This window comes from Callorhinus ursinus, unplaced genomic scaffold (assembly GCF_003265705.2).
Source record: "Callorhinus ursinus isolate GAN/ISIS: 27379988/994484 unplaced genomic scaffold, GSC_fseal_2.0 scaffold33, whole genome shotgun sequence".
Taxonomy (NCBI): Eukaryota; Metazoa; Chordata; class Mammalia; order Carnivora; family Otariidae; genus Callorhinus; species Callorhinus ursinus.
Genome location: NW_027397095.1, coordinates 3,159,393 through 3,177,015, shown reverse-complemented (window position 1 = coordinate 3,177,015; position 17,623 = coordinate 3,159,393). Strand labels below are relative to the sequence as shown.

At 40.1% G+C, this 17,623-nt stretch overlaps 1 long non-coding RNA gene across 1 annotated transcript in view; it reads right to left on the bottom strand.

Annotated features, from left to right (window-relative positions):
• Positions 1-279: 279 nt before the first annotated feature.
• LOC141370369 (uncharacterized) overlaps positions 280-17,623 on the bottom strand; it is a 169,398-nt gene continuing 152,054 nt past the window's right edge. The window contains exons 2-3 of the long non-coding RNA XR_012374358.1: positions 1,618-2,480; positions 280-666 (exon numbers count right to left, since the gene is read on the bottom strand). This is a non-coding gene — a long non-coding RNA (uncharacterized lncRNA). The remainder of the gene's footprint in view (positions 667-1,617; positions 2,481-17,623) is intronic.

The following is a 17,623-nucleotide window of genomic DNA, read 5'->3' as shown; positions in this document are numbered from 1 at the left end:
GAGAATTTTGGGGGATTGTAGAAATATTCCATATCTTTACTGAGGTTGTGGTTACATAGGTATATACATTTTTCATAATGCATCAATTTTACACTTAAAATATGCATATTTCACTGTATATAAATTTCACTTTGATTTTTAAAAAAGAAAAAGAAAGGGGCCCCTGGGTGGTGCAGTTGGTTAAGGTGTCCAACTCTTGGTTTAGGCTCAGGTCATGATCTCAGGGTCGTGAGATCGAGCCCCACATCGGGCTCTGTGTTCAGCACAGAGTCTGCTTAGGATTCTCTCTCTCCCTCTCCCTCTACCCCTCCCCCCTTTGCGTTCAGTCTCTTGCTCTCTTTCTGTAAAAATAAATCTTTAAAAAAGGAAAAAAGAAAAAGAAAAGAAAACCTAAGTATTAGAGAGGCAGAGACAAATGATTTCCCCAGTTTTGTGTCAAGTTCATGCAGGTGCCTTAGGACCTAGATCTCACTGTCTCAGCAAACATCTTTATACCCAGCAACTGATATTCCAACAACAAAAATGGACAATTCCATACTCTTAGCACTTCAATCCAATCAATTCAATCCCACTTCAGTCCAATCCCAGGTGTATGAAAAACCAATCCACTGTGTCTTCCAGCTTCCCTTCTCTCTTCAGTGCAGATCTCAGATGTGTTTCCAACTCCTAAAAGAATGGGAGTCCTTCACAGAATGCCTCAATTTTACCTTCCAACTTATCCAAGCCATATCCCCAAAAGCAGAATTATAAATGCATTTCCACCACCTTGTTGGGTTTATGTTTGATGCAAAAGCCAAATAGGGAACTGTCAACCTTTTGCTGGAGAAGTAAAACAGTAAGACAGGCACAAGTATTATACCCCAGTGTTTATCCTGTCTTGTAATATAACTAATGGTTATTTTTTTTTTTACCTACTTTGCTTTAATGACCAAGGATTTTGGTGTTCAAAATTGCTATTGTCCAAGCATCCCCTAATATAGCTGTAGTCTCAGGAGTTGTAGAGGTCCTAAGAGACTACAGTTACAGCCCTCCACAAATACCTCTAATACTAGCATATGCCAACTCAACAGAAAAATCAATGGTATACTCTCAGAACTACTTCATACTTCATAAAGTACTTATATCCACTTCCATTACATCCTCTCATCTGGTGCACTTGATGAGGAAATCTGCTTCTCAATAATAATAGTAGCTACTATTTACTGAACATTTGAATCAGGCACCGCTGTGCATTGTTTTATTTTATCCTGAAACAACCCTATTAGATAAGTATGACTATAATAATATCCATTTTCCAGATGAAGAAACTGAGATGCACAGAAGTGACACAATTAGTAAGTGGCAGAGCTGGGAATTCAACTCAGGATCACCTGACAACAGAGCTCTCACTCAAATACTAAGCTATGCTGCTTTCTTGCTAAATCTTTATCAGGCCCATAGCTTGGGTTTGCTTACAAAGGGAGTTTGAGCCATGAATACAGCTTCTGACATGTTATAGTAAATTCACCCTTGCATGATGACAGGAGAAAAGGGGGCATATGATCACAGTTATAAAATTGTTTCAAGATAATAAAGGAGGGAGGATCACTAGGGGAATCTAGTTATCAAAATATTTACCTGGACAGTCTCTGGAATCATTGCTGTGCTGGCAAGGGAAATAATAAGTCATTGCCCAGGGATCCTGTCCTTTGAGTATTCAAAAGAGAAGAACTTCTTGGCAATTGAATTTATAGCCATTAAATGCTTTCATTGCAATGCTTGTTTTCTTTTTCAAGCCATTAATTGCAGTTGGAAATATTTAGGGACCTCAAGGTAAATTGTTCAGCCCTGTTGGGAATCTGGCATGACTTGCAAAGTGTTACAGAAGGCTGGTCCAGAATGAGTCTTGATTTCCTCCTAAGCACCACAATGGGGTGCCTCAGGGTCCAGCCCTTAAAAGCTTCTACCCTCACACAAAACAGTGGAGTCATCATTTTTCAGAATAAGAAAATACTTCTTTCGGTTCATGCCATAGGTATGAAGAGTTTTTCAAGTTTTCCTGAACATTTTTCCGCATTTCTTGCAACAATAGAAGATTATTCAAATTAACCTCATCCATTCAGATATTTAACATCAATATATCCACATTCAGAGATAAAAGAAGATTTTCTATCTCAAGAACTGCTTATTAACTGTTCTTATCTGGTCAAATTTCACTAGGCAGACCACAGGAAGTTGTAGATCCTAGCGCTTCCCGGATATTGGACTTTCTCCCACATCTCTGCCTGGGAACTGCCAGCTGAGTTATTGCTGTCGGAGAATTATGCAGTGTGTCTGGGCTTTGAGGTTATCTGATCAGCACAGGCATTGGTAAGTAAAGTTTACTTTCTCCCCAGCCAAAGAATTACAAACTCAGAGTCTCAGGCCTGGAAAAAACTAAAAGCCCATTTTGTCCAACTTGTAGTCAATGCCTGTGTCACTTGAGCATCATATCCAGGCTCCTGTAATAACAGAAGAATAGAAATAAATTTACTGAATGTTTACTGTATACTAAAGATAATGTTTTATGCATCATTTCATTTAATATTTATAATAACACTCTAACATAAAAATTATTTTACAGATGACAAAAATAAAGTTCAGAGAAGTTAGATGGTTTAGCCAAGGTTACATAAAAGAGGCAAGACCAAGATTCAAAACCATTTCTCTCTGCAGAGCCCATACCTTTAAGCATCACATTGTCCCTCATAATTAAATTATCTGAGGTAATTCCCAGCTCTAATATTCCATCATGGTGTTCCTGAAAGTTGACTCATACTTGTCAGAATATCCATATCAGTGTTAGGCTTAGAAAATTCGGTTACCATACCTCTTCCTTCTCATTTTTCCTCTTCCTCTCCCAACAAAAACAACAAACCTATTGTGATTTTTAATATTAGTCCCTCTATCCATGGTGAGAAAAAATATTGGTTAACATAAAAATAAAACTGGTCATCAAATCATGAATTTCTAAGACAAAATAAAAATCGAACTTGAAGACAATATGAGAAAATTGAGACCAAAGGTAAACCTGTCATAAGCCATTATTAAGTCATCCCCCAAAGTCTCATTGAGTTCAAATTTAAATAGACTCAAGATCTCCTGGTCAAAATGAATCTCACGGTTTTTTGCTGGGTTCTATAAAACAGAATGGCAAGACTTGTTTCTCTGACTTGTTTACAGTTATTTGTATTCAGAGCTCTTCTCCCTTTCTACCTGCTTGTTGGTGACCTCTTCCAGAGGAGGGACCATGTCTTTCATTTATTTGTTTTTATTTTAAAGTGCCTATACATTTATCCTTCCAACATTTATTGAGCACCCCTTTTGTCCTTGACACTGTATTGAGCACTGGATGCACTTGAAAAAACATATTCTCATCTCAGTTTAGTGAAAAAAACAAACTCTAAACCAACAGCTGCAATTTAATACACAGAATGCTCTAATAGAAGTATGTGCAGAGTCCTGTAAGAACACAGTAGGTAGCACAGTGTTACACATATTACAGATGCTCAATATCCATTTGTTCAATTTAAGTTACTTAAAGAAAAGTTTAGTTCAGTAAAGGGGGACCATGACCTATGAGGTAGATCAAGGTCACAATAAGTATCTAAAACCAAGTGTTCTTTTTTTTTAAAGATTTTATTTATTTGAGAGAGAGAAAGAGAGAGAGAGAGCGCATGAGGGGGGGGAGGGTCAGAGGGAGAAGCAGACTCCCTGCTGAGCAGGGACCCCGATGGGGGACTCGATCCCGGGACTCTAGGATCATGACCTGAGCCGAAGGCAGTCGCTTAACCAACTGAGCCACCCAGGTGCCCTAAAACCAAGTGTTCTTAATGCAAGTTCCCCCATAACTCCCACTTACTTCCCCAAATTAAGACCAGCACACAGAGACTAAGGATATTAAAATGGAAGAACCAATTCCCTACTTTTAGGTGTTTTTACCCCAACATTCCACCCTGCAAGTGTAATCTTAGAGAATATCCTATTATCATATGGCCCAAAAATAAGTTATGAGTGGGTTGGAACTGAAGATAGTAGCAAATGATGAAGTACAAACTTTCCTGTGTCAGTATTGGTGAAAGTTTTAGGGGTAGAGAGGGTGGGGATAGAGGATGTTTACCATGGATGGATACAAAATGACAAGCTAAAAGTGATATGGGTAAGAGCTTCTGAAAATAGGGAATACACAGTTGTGTAATGTTGGGTGGTAGAGAGAAGTAGGTAAATAATTAATGTTTCCAGCAGAGGTAAACAGTAAACAAGACTAGGTAATCATTAAGAAGTTGATGAAAACCAATTACTAAAGTAGATTACTGGTTGTTTTTGGATGGTTATTAGGAAAAACATTTGGGCGGGATATCATTGCAGGAGAAAAGAGCCAGACATGCTGGGGATTCTCCAATTTCCTGTCTCTTCCACATTCTACAACCCCTCTCTACTCACATTTCTTTATTTCCTTGCCCTCACCTTTCTCTTTGATCCACAATTTTCATCAAACAAGTATTTATTTATCCCTATTGTAGATAAAGCATTATGCCACGTATGGAGATAAATGATACATGGTTCCTGCCCTCAAAGAGTTTACAAAGAGAAGGAGATGAATATGTACTATATATACTCAACTAACTACAATTTTTTGAAGAAAGTGGTATGTGTTATAACAGAGGAGGAAAAAAACCAAACTACTGTGAGAGCACTAGAGGAAAATATTAATTCTGACTTGGGAGAAAGATGTCTTCGAAGACACTGAGAAATAAATGGCTAGAATTTTAATGGAGAGAATATGGATGGGTAGCCATTCTGGTCAGAGGATTTATTTTTCACTGATTATAATCATAACCAAGGAAAAGTGGGTGCTAGAACTTGGGATAGAGAGGACAGGTTAGTCTCTGTGGTACACATAAGGAGGGAAGCTGTTCTTTTATATACAAATGAAACAGTGTGTCCTTGCTTATAAACTGCCCCTTCCCAGAGAAGGGATAGCCACAGATACTAGCCACAAATGCTAACCCACTAAGAGCAACAAATTTCACATACTAGCCCTGAAGCAGCCAGGTAGTCATGGTGTTCACCGGGTGGGGGAAAAAAAGATATGGCAGGAAGGCACATGCCACATTCTGTGTGGTATGTCATTTTTCTTGACATGTTTGCTGCAACGAGTTTGTAATTTCCAGAACCAGATCAGGATGACTTCTAGATCAGCTATTGCTTTGTTTTGTCTACCCTACACTTCCCTGCCCACAAACAGAAATGAGAGTGCAAAAAGTAAAGGGAGATCTCTGCATATCTTCTAGGAACTTATACTCTGAAAAGGACCAGATGACTGCTGAAAATCTAAGACTAGAGGAATAAGAAATTTAACAAGATTCAGATGTACATACCCCATCTATTCTAGGTAACCTCTATGGTAACTGCCAAATTGGCTTTCTCCTATTCCCTTCCTTCCTGTGGAGTTGGTCTAGCTTACCCAGTACTGGCTGAGTTGAATGGGTAGGGGTGTGAGATTGTGTTCTAAAGAGGTAGAGCTGCAATATATACAGTATATATTTATATGTTGAAAGCAATGGGGACGCCAAGTTGGTTGGTAAATCAACATACATTAGGAAAAGTAGAATTTCAGACACGTGGGGGGCACACATATACTAAAAGGAAAGAGTTGTCCAGAGGGCTACAGTCAGGGATTGCTGTAAGGATCCCAGATCAAAGCAGAGTGAAGCACAGGAATAAAACCTAAGGGGTTAAGAAGATTGAAGTGGGCTGACTTAAGAGGGCAGGTTAGTGTAGACCCCTGCTTTTCAAACTTTGTGAATTACATGGGGAATCTTGATGAAATGCAAATTCTGATTCAATAGGTCAGGGTTATAATCTGAAATTCTGGATTTCTAGATTTCTGGCAAGCTTCCAGGTGATTCAAATGTTACCAGTATGTAGACCACACCTTTGGTATCAGGAGTGTGTGCAATCCCATCTAGAAGACACTGATATGATAGTGTGGATATCAGGTAACAGTTTAATGAGGATGAGGGGAGAGAAAAATTTACATACATAAAATCACACAGAAGTCCTTAAACATTCAGACATTTTATTTTATAATTCTTATGCTTTGCTATAACATTGAGAATAAAGAATAAAGTTTTCCACAGAGAACAGATTTCTGCCTTGGATCATTCCAGGTCTCTATAGCTTACATGCCAATATGTGATGCTTTTCTTTTCCTTAATGATCTTGTTTGCAAAATGACATCTAAACTGGGACTTCCCCAGAGGCTAATGAGGAATTTGCTGCATAGACAGGGGCTTGAAAGCCATATTTTTGGCAGCAGGCTGGAAAGGACAAAGCAGTGGCCCAGTAACTTAACATCATAAATATATGAAATTTGTCCACTGTGAAACCAACATTATTGCATTTGTATCATATGTGAAACTTAAGGCAAATAATATAAGGAGCTCTATTCCCCTCAGTACTAAAGATACTTTCTTGTAATAGTAGCTAGCATGTATATAACACTTAGCAATTTATACATTATTTTCACATATATTATCATATTTTATACTCACAGCAAACCTGAGATAGACAAGGCAAATATTAGCCCCACTTTCAGAATAGAAAAGAGATTCGGAGAAGTTAAATGATTTACTAAAGGGCACAACTTACACTCAGTTGTCTTGACTATAAATCCAGTGTAGTTTCCATGGTACATCTAAGATTGTGCCTTAAAGTAAATTGTAATGCAAACTGATTGCCATTCATTTTGGTGGCATGTTCAAGTATTCTAATCAAACAGGTGAAGAAATTCATATGGGCCATAAAGTGAAATGCTAAACCAAGAAACATGGGGTCTGCATGAGGAGTATATTACTTGTTTGATCCCATCTACCAGGGGGTCATCAAACATAGGAATGCTGCCTTTCTTGTCAATTTCCATGTCATTCCCAGTCTTTGGTCTGTGAAATACTTCTTTCCAAATAGTGGGGATTACTTTGCCTACCTGTCTACATATTGAGCCCCACTCTAATTTCAATCTTGAGCTTAGGCAAGGAGTATATAGTAAACTCTAAATACATTTGTGATTCAATATCAGAACAATCAACTTTTATTCCATATTTGACCCTGTATCCCAGTTAACTTCCATTACCTTTTCCCAGTTAGTTCTTTGGGCCATGGTCAGCTGTCTGGTAGTCTAGGCTTTCTAGGACTCAGGAGCAGCCTTACTTTTGCACGCAGTGTTCCCTTCTCCTTCCAGAGACTAGAACCCTACCTGACCTGGAGTACACCATTCTTCTTTTTTTTTTTTTTTTTAAGAAGAGAGAGCACAAGCAGGGGAAGCTGCAGAGGGAGAGGAAGAAGCAGGCTCCCCACTGAGCAGGGAGCCCAACATGGGGCTCAATCCCAGGACCCTGGGATCATGGTGTGATCTAAAGGCAGATGCTTAACTGACTGAAACCCAGGCGCCCCTGGAGTACACATTTCTGCTGTCAAAATTCCTGAGTGATGATTGTCTGCCTATAAGGTCTTGTCTCCTATCATTACCTAGATTTGAGGCAGAGTAATTAGGGGCAGATGTTATAATGGGAGTATAATTTCAGAGAGTAAGAACGAGGGACATGGATAATGAATCAAGAAAGCAGGGAAAGCCAATTCAAGGATATGTTATTGAGCTGACCTCAACTGAGACTCTTTGCTTAATCCAGTTGAATTGTTTAAGAAGTTGTATAAACTCCATCCCATCCATGGGTGGAAACAGAGGGATGAATTTTTTTTTTCCAAATTTCTGAGGGTAAATTGGGAGACAGTGATGTGGTGAATAGATCATTATTAACCAACTTTCTCTAAGTACTCCACGCCCTTCTCTATGTTTAATGCATATGTGATCTTGTGGAATCCACACACCAACCCTCTCAGGTAGGTACTATTCTTCTTCACACTAGCCAATGAAGAAACTGAGGCCTGGAGAGGTTAAGCAACTTGCCCATGGTCACACAGCATATAAATGGTGGAACCAGGATTTGAGTTCAAACTGCATGATTCCATGACCCTTAACCACTATTTGGCACTGCCTCCAGGGGGATGAATTTAGTCACCATCTCCTATCTCCCAATGGATAAGGATTCACCCATCCACCCAGTCCTTCATGCTTCCAGGTTGTACATATATATGTAGGCACCTGAGTAGTGCACTCACAGTAGTGTTCACTAGTAAATCCCAGCTCAGGAGTTAAGAGGCATACAATGAAGGCATGAGGTAAGGTATTGTCTGGTTGCACCTGCATGAAGTATGTTGGAGCCCACATAGCTGATCACCACAGTGACAGCTAGAATAATGTATAAGTGAAGCCAAGATGTACAAAAAAAAAATGCCTAATATATCCCAACACCAGAGGATGACATTTTCTCCCTGTTCCAAATCCACCCAAATGCCTGAGTAGTATTCAAAGTCTTGTCCTTTTGTTGCTACATCTGGCATCTTTAATTATCCCATGTCTAGCCATATCAAATCTCTTCATGTTATGGGAGTGGCTGGTTGCAAATGACAATAGGAAAAATCAGATAGGAAAAATACTTCAACACAGGGAAAACAGTATAACAAGCAGTTGGAAACAGAAACTCAGACCCTGCTTGGTGACCTAGACCACCTTTTTGGATGGATTCCACTTTTTCATAAAGGAGGTGACTGACAGCCAAAAACAAATGGCCCATTTCACAAGCCTGAATGACTTCAAGGATGTGGAGAACTGCAGAAAACTGTTTCCCAAGTACATAAAAACGTGCTGGTGCTGGTAAAGTTTTTACCAGTCTGTGTGGAAATGAAAAGAAATGAAAGTAAAGTAATGAGCTCTTCAGACTTAGTTTCATTCAATTTCAAAGAGTGTTCTAAGCCAATTCACTGAAGCACTATTTAGAATAGTAAATGGTTGGAAATAATTAAAATGTCCATTAATAAATGACTTAAATTTGGTAAATCCATACAATGGACTACTATGCAGACATAACAAGAATTAGAAAATTCTCTATGTACTGACATGCAATGCTTTTCAAGATATTGTTTTTAGTAAAAACAGTAGGTATAGAATACTATACACACACGTATTTGTTTACTTATATATGGAATATCTCTGGGAGGATGTCTAAAGAACAAATAATGGTGGCTGTCTCCAGAGAAGGAAACTGGGTGATAAAGGAAGAGGGGTAGGAGGGAGCCTTTTTATTGCCCATTCTTCTGTACATTTTGAATTTTGGACAAGAGTTTTTATTTGTTTTGAATTTGTTTTCTAATTTTTTACCTAAAATAGTCTTTACAATGAAATAATAGGATTTATAAATTGTGGACAGTTGGTTGTTTTGTTTTTAATATATCGTTACAGCAAATAAAAGGTTGCCAACACTATGGCAAGTTCACTTTGGGAAAAAAAAATATGTACTTTGTATGTGAAACCCAAAATTTTGGGAACCACTCTTCTAAGGTCCCTCCTGGGGACTCAACAACCAGTCTGTCTTTTTGCTATTCCACTCAACTTGTGTCTCAGTTCTGGACCCATGCTTCTGCCTTAGACATCTGCTTAGTACCTCACTCCTTTTAGGACCCAGACCTTGCTGTGCTTTAGTCAGTCAATGACCTCTATCATCCCCACCACCATCCATGGATTAGCCTCCTATCCTGCAATGGGATACTGTGACTGGGGCCCCTCTACCTACTGATCGACCTTTCAGGTATACACAACTTGACTGGGTTACTTTCTAAGCATTACTTGTTCCCACATTTTTCTTTACTCTTCTCTAAGTGCCTATGAGACCATCCCTGATAACTCATGTTTGATCTCTCTGATGTCAAGTGTTTACCTGGACAACTTTCTTAAAATATGCTCTGCTTATCAGACTGATTGGAAATCTTCCCATGGCACTTCTAGGTGATTCTTTCCTTTCGGTATTTCTTTACACCAAATGGGGCCAAATTGGTATTATGTCTTGTGGCAGAGATTGCTAGTTATCTATACCATTATCTATTCTCCCAATCTTCTTTGGTGATAGATTACTGAATTGTATTCAGGTGGCAACATATCTAGCTAAAAAACTATAGTCCTCAGACTGACTTATTACACTTAGCAAAATACTCCCTCGCTCCATCCATGTCGCTGCAAATGGCAAGGTTTCATTCTTTTTGATGGGTGAGTAATATTCCTGTGTGTGTGTGTGTGTGTGTGTGTGTGTGTGTGTGTGTGTGTGTGTACATATGCCACATCTTCTTTATCCATTCATCTGTCCATGGACATTTGGGCTTTCTCCACAGTTGGGCTATTGTTGAATCACTGAATTCTGCTCTTGAAACCAATATTGCACTGTATGTTAACTAACTAAAGTTTAAATAAAAAAAATTTTCTTAAACCTATAGCTCCCAGCTTCTCTTGAAGCTAAGTGTGTCTGGGTGACCAAATTCTTATCAATGAAGTAGAAGTAAAAATGTTGTAGGGAATTTCTAGAAAGCCCTAAATAGAAGCAAATCAGCTCTCATCTTTTCCCTGTCCTCCAACCTGATGTGTAGAATGTAATTGTGATATCTAGAGCTCTAACAACATTCCTTGCTCTGTGAGAATGAGGGCAGAATGTTTAGCTGGAAGGAGTATGAATCCATGAATATTGTAGAACTACCAAAGCTATTCTGGACCTATCATCTTCAGTTATCTGTTATATGAGACACAAAAAAATCATCCATCTTGTTTAAGCCACTCAATATTAAGTTTTTTGTCCCTTGAAGCTGAAACTGATTCTGATACATTGTTCCCAGCAGTTTGCCATTTCCCTTTGAAGGTAACTATGCTTTGCTCTGTAATGTTTCTTTTTCTTATTTTTTATTTTTTTGAAGTTTTTATTTAAATTCCAGCTAGTTAACACACAATGTAATATTAGCTTCAGATGTATAATATAGTGCTTCAACACATCCATATAACACCCAGTGCTCATCATGACAAGTGCCCTTCTTACTCCCTGTCACACATTTAACCCATCCTGCCACCTACCTCCCCTCCAGCCCTCCAGTAACCCTCAGTTTGTTCTCTATAGTTGAGTCTACTTTTTGGTTTGCCTCTCTCTCTCTTTTTTTTCCCCTTTGCTCATTTTCTTGCTTGTTTGTTTCTTAAATCCCACAGTGTTTCGATACTCAACATGTCTGACCAAGGATACATCCCTACATATGTAGGGAATATAGATATTTATGGAATTTTCAACCCTATCCATATTGTTAATTCCTTTACTGCCTACATACTGATTTATTATTATTCGCTGCATATTTGGTGATTATTGTTTTATAATTAATTTAATTCTCCACCCCAAACCATGAGGAGAGGAGATATCATGGCATGGGTTAAACATGGCTTTTCCAAGACAAGCTGAGCAGAAGATGTTGGTTGGAGCAAGTACAAACTCATGAACACTGTCCAATAATTATTTACTGTAATAACTACCAAAGTTCCATCTACTGCTCAGGCATCTCTTCTGAGCTCCAGTCATATGCATTCATGGAAAATGGACCCATATCTACCTCAAGTTTTACAGACAACCCAAATCAGATCATTTAAAAACAGAGAGCTTCACCTCTTCCCTTAAATCTCCCTTCATCCTGTTTTCTGGATCTCATTGAATGGTGCCACAATCCACCTGAGAGACATATTCTAATCCACTTCCTCTCTCACTACAAGCTCTAATTATCCTTGAAGTGCTTCCTATTCTACTCCTGTGATAAATCTCAAATCCATCCTTAGTCTCTCATCCTACTGCCTCTCCCTTAACTTCAGCCCTCATCATTTCTTGCTTTGACTATTGCAACAACTTGAGACATGGTTTCATGGGCAACCCACTCCAATACAGGCTCCATACTATGGTGTCACACATTTTTCTGAGATTGTGTCAGAGTCCTCAGTGATGTCCAGTTATGTGAAGGCAAGAAGCTAAACTCTTCATTGTGACACTTAAGACCTTCAGAGATCTGAACCCAGCCCACACGGGTGTCCTGATTGCTGCTGATCCAACCATACAAATATGTTACCATTCCCACAAACACATTCATTTCCAGCTCTATGCACACTATTGATGTAGACTCTGCAAATGTGTGCATTTAGAACTAGTGAACTATCCAACCTTAGAAACCCAGCAAGATTATCTCTTCTTATTTGAGCCTTCGTCAACTACCTTTTATCTCTTGGCATGAAGAACAAAACCCTTCTTATTGGGGCCCCCACACACAAGTTATGTGCTGACTTCATGTAATTCTTATATTGTGTACATGATTGCACAATGTAGCACTCCTTCCATGTAGCTATGGGTCTTAGAAAGCAGGAGAGAATGGCATCTATATGGGCCAGCACTAGGACAAAGCCATGCTGCTATGTGAACTTCCCTAGACACATACATGGATACAGAGCTTTCAGAGGTCCATAGCACATTTTGCAACAATAAGTCCACCTGTACTCTCCTATACTTCTCACCCTACTAACTCCAGGGCCTCCCTTTTCCCCAAAAGCGCAACCAGCCCTTTTACTTCCCGCCCAGACCTGGTACCACCCAAGTTTTGGGCCTGGACTTGCTGAGGAGATCCAGACATTTCTTCCCAGGTACCTCTCTAAACCAGGGGAAGCTTGACCTCCTGAAAGATGAGATGCAGCTGAGCAGCTAAGCTCCTCAGCAGAGCTGGTGCTTCCTAATGGCTAAGGATGCTCTGTTCATTTGGGCTTGGCCTGAACAGTCTCACGGAGCTGGAGCTAGAACCTAGTCATTGTTACTAAATTCAAGATATCAAAGAAAACATTGGCTGGGACTTCTTGTCCTCACTTTTTTCTTTTTAGAAAAGACAGAATCTCTGTCTAATAAATAGCACCCTCTCCCTCTAAGCCAAGAGTCATGTGGAACAAAAGCAGAGGAGTTGTCTTGTTTTCTACAGTTAAGAAGTGGGGGATTCAATATGTGTTTACAATGATAGCAAAGTTAAAATAGCTCAACTACGTTGCCAAATGAAGGATAACAGAGACATAAACACCATCCTTAAAAAGATTCTTTTAGAAGAAAAGTATGAATTGAATCATTTACTGAAGTACAGTTTGAACAGATGGTGTGATTAACAGCTAACATGTAAGCCATCTTGGGAGCTTATGGAAAAGTAAACAAGGGGAGCTAAAAAGAGATCACTTTATTCCCCAAAAGGTTCTTTCATTCATTTTACTAGGAAAATTGGAAAGTCTATGTTTTGAGGCTGTGTTTCCTTGGCGGATGTCAGAAGTGAGGGAGGAGGAGAGTCTCTTCAGAGCAAAAGCACACGGATGCAGGGTTGAGCTCCACATGTGTCTCCTGAAGGATGACATGGGTCTGAGCAGCCAAGACCCTCTGCATAGCTGACTCTTCCCAACCACTGAAGACACTCCTCATTTCTGTGTGTCCTGAAAGGTCCCGTGTGCCCACATGGAAGAGAAGGGACTTAAGAGTTGGGAACCAGTTATGAAACACGCACTCTGCTGGGAACACTACAAGCACGGCTTCCTCTAAGGCTAGCTCACCACGGCCCCGGGAGGCATACGTTATAAGGCTGATTTTCCCACTGGGATACTAAGGTGGGTAAAGGGGGACGAGATCTCCCAGAGCCACATGGCTACTTTGTGGAGCTGCCCATGAAACGCTGGCCTGTTGAGTTTCAGGCCTTAAGAGGCAGCCAGTTGCAGAGGGAAGGGCACTGAACAGGATGTCTGGAGACATGGGTGTGAAAGGCTCCTCCGCCAGCTAGTGCCTCAGGCACAGCAGCTGTTGCCTTCTGTGCCACAGTTTCTCCATCTTTAAAATGTGGAAGTTGCACCACATGGACTCCAAGGTCCTCACTTGGGTATGGAAATGATATCAGAATATCAGTCAAGTTGGTTTCCCCAGCCCCATCATTCCTGATCACCTTCAACTGAAATCAGGAAAAAGTCCTTGCACAGCGGTGCAGCTCTAGCCCTCGTAGCCGCCGCCTTAGGCAAATCTCCAAGGAATTGGCTGACCCTGGGCAGAGCGCTCTCTTGGCTGCCTCCCCATGGCATTATCTTATCATATCATAGCATATCGTATCCACTTCGTGATGGCCCAGCACAGGTTGTCCTAGCGTTCTTCCCTTCGACTAATATTTATTGAGTGTGCAGTAATGCTCCAGGCACTGGGCTAGATACTGTGCAAACGATGGTGAGCAAGGACACGGTGTCTCTCCTCCTAAAATTAGGCCCGGTGGGGGAGATACACAAGCAAACCGATAAGTAAAACACAGAGGGATAAGTGTGAGCATAAGAAAAGGAACCAGAGTTCTACTTGAGGAGTCAAGGTATGTTACCCTGAGGCAATGATGTTGACATCAAACTCAATCAATTTTTGTCAACCATCCAGAGATTTAGAATCACCCAGGTGACTGTTGCTGGTTTACTTGGCCTATTATCCTGGCATTTGGTAAAACGTAAATGAAAATGTTAGATTCCCGTGCCATTTAGGGTCAAAGTTGCCGGGAAGGGAATAAAAGGTTTTGTTTCCAAAGATCTAGAGACTTAATGAAGGAGGAAAACAACTTTGGTGTCAGTTGTCCAGAAATAAACTCCTGCTCTTGGGGCATGTTCATGTAAATAGTTCTGAACTCTTTCATGGGAAGGGCCTTCTAATTGCCCCTCTGGGACCTAATCCTGGAGGTTTTGAAATGGTTTCCCTTTGCAACTTTGAACCTTTGATACGGTGTACCCTGGCAGGTGTGATTCTGCCTCCCTCCCTGGCCTTTGTAATAATTGGACTTGGGGAGTGTTCCTCTCACCATTTTAGTAAAAGTGCTACTGCTCTTGAGTTGCATTTGGAATGAACTTCAGGTCTCAGCTAAATGGAAGGAAAGCTTACCATATGTTCTGTGTTTATATGCGACGCCGCTCAGCCCAGGGTTTCTTTCCTGGGCTGGAATGATCCACTGGAACACTGCTCCAGGTCAACAGAAGAAAGAAATTCCTGTAACACCTCAAGTGCCTGTCTGCCAGGACACTTACTACTCTGCATCGCACCTTATAGCTAGGTCTGTCCAAAGGTTCCCCTTCATCTCATTACTCAACTGTGAGTTCCTACAGGCAATAAGAGTGCTTTGGTTTTCCTTAGACGCTATGTGCCTAGAGCCAATACGTTGTATGTAGGAGGTGTTTGTTCAATATTTGGCCAAAGTCCAAACTTCCAAAGTTACTTTATTGATTTCTCAATGCTGTTGTATTATCACATAAAGCCTGCCATAATTCATTCTCAAATTCAGCCATCTTCATTCTAGTCCACACGGCAATATTGTTCCACTATTTTACCAGTTGCTCAAAGTAGACCCAAAACTTCTTAAATCAGAAGAGTTTTCTAGTTTTTCTAAACATTATATGTGTTCATCTCCAGGAATTTTCATAAAAGCTAACTTCTAGTCTTATGTATCATATACTTCTCCTTGGGGAGAAAGGAATGGCACAATCTGTTCTTCAATTCACCATGCTGAATTGTTCTTCAGGCTATAACCCAATCAATGGCTAACAAGTAAAAATAGAGGATTTTCATAATTCCTTCTAAGTTTACAAATAATTCATTTTTACATTTGTTCCATTTAGTTTCCATGAAAAACTTTATATTGTCTTGCTTATTGGAAAAAGACGAATATTATTCACCATGATTTTTTGTAGTCTTTATATTCTCCATAAGAAACTAATCATACCTGAAATCATAGAGCTAGAAGAGTCCTGAACAATTGTCTAGTACCATGGGAAAAATGCTTCAGTGGCAAAGCAGTTCACATTTTGTATAGTGTGACATCATGACTGTGAAAATAGCATAGGAACAGAAAAAGAGCCCAAATGTAGTTAATGGTCACAACTAAACAGCAGAATTCTCTGTGATTCTTGTTAAATTACCTATGGTTTTTCTGTGGCTTCCATGTTTTCTCTGTTGACTGGAGAAAATGTTGATTAGAATCAATAATTGTCTAGTGAGGTCCATTTGCTTTATAGAAGAGAAAACTAAAGTCCAGCATGTTCAGGCAAAACCAGGACAAGAAATCTGGCCTCAGAACTTTTAGACTACGTTGTTCTTTGAATTCAGATTTAAGGAAGATGTGGATTTATTTATATTGTCCCAGCTTCATTGAGATATAACCGACATATAACACTGTCTAAATTTAAGGTGTGCAATTTGATGATTTGATAAGGTGCGTTTGATGACATGATTACCACTATAGCATCAGCTGACATCTCCCTCACATCACCTAATTACCATTTCTTTTTTGCAGTGGGACCATTTAAGATTCTACTCTATTAGCAACTTTCAAATATATCCATACTATTATTAACTATAATCACCACACTGTACATTAGGTCCTCAGCACATATTCTTCTTGTAAGTGGAAGTTTGTACCCTTTGACCACCATCTCCCCAATTCCCCCACCCCCCCTCAGCTCCTGGTAACCACTCCTACCCTCCGTGTCTATGAGTTCAGTCTTTTCAGGTTCCACATATAAGTGAGATCATACAGCACGTCTTTTTCTGTAGAATTTCATGTTTTAATTAATTTAAAATTTGGGTGAAATAAAAATTCTGTGCATTTTTTTTTAAAACGCAGCAGTCATTCTAAAGTCAAGTGGGGACATGAATAATGAATATGCCCACTAGGTTTACTCCTTCTCTTAGCTAGAGTCGTCATTTGCACTCATCATCTTGCAGGGATCCCCCGTGCCCTACTCCCTAGTTTCTCAGTCACCTGCTCTTAACTAGTGCCCATTGCCAGCAGTGCCCTCAGTCATCCAGGGAGGCTCGTAACCTGTGGTGCAAAAAGAGATTAGACTGTTTTGGCAAATGGCTGTCAATGCGCCCAGGTAGGAGTTGGGTTCACCGAAAAGAACCTGAACTTTTACATGATGGGTGCTAATCCCTGCCAACTGCCATCACCTCATAATCAAATTGGTGGAAATTTCACTCCAGGAGCAGGGGATATGAAAACTGGCAGGCTTGAAAACAACCTGCTCAGAGGACTCTGAGATTGGGGAGTGTGAGATCAACAGGTTGTTTCTAGGCCTTAGTTGTGTGAGGGATTCAGAGGACATGGAGTGCCACAAAGGAGGGCTGTTAGAAACAGGCCACAAGCCCTGTGGATGCCTAAGGAACCACTGTTTGCGGTGACCTGTAGGGGACAGGTAGTTCCCAATTAGTATAAGGCAAAAAACAAATGCAAGGTGGTGTGTGGGCTAGAGGATATGATTTTGAGAATAATCAGCATCCCACCTAGATCAGCAGTTGGTAAACTACAGCATGTGCGTCAAAAGCAGCCCACTACACCTGTCTTCCTAGATAAAGTTTTATTAGAGCCCAGCTCTGCCTATTTGTTTACATAATGTCTAAGGCTGCTTTGGTGCTACAATGGCACAGCTGAGTAGTTGCCACAGAGACCTATGGCACGCAAAACCTAAACTATCTCTTAAATGACTGTATGTAAATTCATTTCTGAATTTCCCATGAAATTCAGAAAAAGTTAGCCAGTCCCTGTTTCAGATCATAAAAGAGAAAGATTGGAAGAAATAATCCGGGGCACCTGGATGGCTCAGTCAGTTAAG